Source organism: Acomys minous (genome assembly GCF_964271855.1).
Source record: "Acomys minous genome assembly, chromosome: 1".
Classification (NCBI taxonomy): domain Eukaryota; kingdom Metazoa; phylum Chordata; class Mammalia; order Rodentia; family Muridae; genus Acomys; species Acomys minous.
This window is the reverse complement of record NC_140483.1, coordinates 91,678,248-91,680,371: the sequence shown is the minus strand read 5'-3', so window position 1 is coordinate 91,680,371 and position 2,124 is coordinate 91,678,248. Positions and strand designations below refer to the sequence as shown.

The 2,124-nt window shown below is 42.9% G+C and overlaps 1 pseudogene across 1 annotated transcript; it reads right to left on the bottom strand.

The window, feature by feature from the left end:
• Window positions 1-820: 820 nt before the first annotated feature.
• LOC311596933 (emerin-like) lies at window positions 821-1,517 on the bottom strand (annotated as a pseudogene). The gene has a single exon. The product of its transcript is annotated as an emerin-like (transcript).
• Window positions 1,518-2,124: the final 607 nt, after the last annotated feature.

The following is a 2,124-nucleotide window of genomic DNA, read 5'->3' as shown; positions in this document are numbered from 1 at the left end:
AGCACTCAGCTTTAAACCTGTGAAAGAGCACCAGGAAAGGAGAATTGGCTGTATTTTGGATCACATCAGTTTTAGTGTAAATCATTTTTTTCTTACTGTAACCAGATAGCTACTGTTACCATTTGCTACCATTCCCAACGCCAAGAAGATTAGAGCTTTGAACAAAATTTCCTTCATATTCCCATGTTTTTCACCCCTTAGAAACATAATTTTTGTTTTTGTTTTTGTTTTTTTGTTTGTTTGTTTGTTTTTCTAGACAGGGCCTCTCTGCGTAGCCTTACACAGCCCTTTGTAGACCAGCCTGGCCTCGAACTCACAGCGATCCACCAGCCTCTGCCTCCCAAGTGCTGGGATTAAAGGCATGTGCTGTCATGCCCAGCCAGAAACATAATTTCTTAAGCATGAAGTTTTCTTTTAATTTTACATAAACACGTCTTTTATTGTGTCCAGGAAAACAACTCCAGGGTGGCCTTTGGTTAATACCCATTGAAAAGGTGACAACGAACATGCATACATGAAAACTGCCACCACCAAGCTTTCTTCTAATGAAAGGAAGTCTTCATCCCCTCAGTGAGCCCTAAGGGTCAGAAGCAGTAGAACTAGGAGGCTCTAGTACAACTGGGTCCACTGGGCTGTGGAAGGGTAATATATGCTGCTTCCTTGGGAGGATGAGGTGGAAAACAAGCATTACCCTAGGCTAGGCCCTGCACCCCTTAACTAAAACACACAAAATAGCCCCTACCCCCTGCCCCCCAGCAAACACTGTTAAGACAATCAGCCACATCTATTGTTAAGAGCTGCTCTGAAACTGTAAGTACCCTCAGGGATCCATCCAGAAAGGGTTGCCTTCGTTAGCGTGTATGGAATAGTAAACAAAGATCAGAAAGGCAGCAAAGAACAGGAAGAGTAACATCTCACCCCAGAGTGAGACCTGTCAATCCTGGCAAAGAGCAGCAATGGGGGCTTGCTTTCCTGGTCCAATGGCACGGCAAGTAAGGCAAGAAGAGGGAGAAGATGAAGAGGAGGACACTGAAGAGGAGGAGGATGTAGGATAGTACAGTAAGCCCAGGGGACTCCTGGTGTGGTAATATGTGATACTCTGGTAGCCACTGTCTCAGCCATAGATGGCATGTTCTCTTCTGAAGAAGAGAAAATATCATTACACATCTGGTGGTGGAAAGTGTCAACATCTACAAGTAAGGTCCCCATGTCCACAGACTTGGGCTCCTCATATGTCCTGGTGGTCAATTAACCCTTGTCATAGTAGTAAGGCGTCCTCTTTGGGGGGGCAGATCATGCATCTGAGTTCATGGAGGTTGAATTCATATCTGAGAACCAATAGGTGAATGAAGATGATGACGAGTTGCGGGGAGGGGTAAGCCTTTGTCTCTGGGTCTCATACTCGAAGATTTCTTGCCGTAGAGCTGAATGGAGCCCATGATAGGTCCATGCGGGATGTTGTACTGGCGTAGCACTGCAGCCAGCTCAGTGTTGGACCAAACCTCATCATTGTCCATGGCACTGGAAAGAGGTGATGAATGTCTGCAGCATCCTGGAGTCTGTAGACTGGGAACAAGAAACTCAGCACTTTTTTAGCTATAAATCACAGTCATGGGGCTGAAGAGATGGCTCAACTCTTAAGAGCACTGTCTGCTATTCCAAAGGTCCTGAGTTCAATTCCCAACAACCAGAGGGTGGCATACAACCATCTATAATGTGATCTCAAGCTCTCTTCTGACTTGTAGGCTGAGTACCATATACTAAATAAATAAATAAATACATTTTTTAAAAAAAAAATCACTGTAAGAATACTAGCATTTACAGAAATGCTTTGGCTCTACTCAGGCCCATTATTTTTATATACACTAAACTGCATGTATAATATTTTATGTGCAAATGAATATATAGTTTTTTATTAATTGATCACACATTTGCAATCTAGTAACCACCATTTGAGACACAGCAGTTTTGCTCCATAAACACTACATGTTGTCCTTTTAACTGTATTTTCTACCCTACCCTTCAGACCACATCTGGTAATGATGAATCTGCTTTTACCTCTACCTTTGTTATTTCAGAAATTCCATGGGAACAGAATTGCATGACATGGAATCTTTTTTTAAA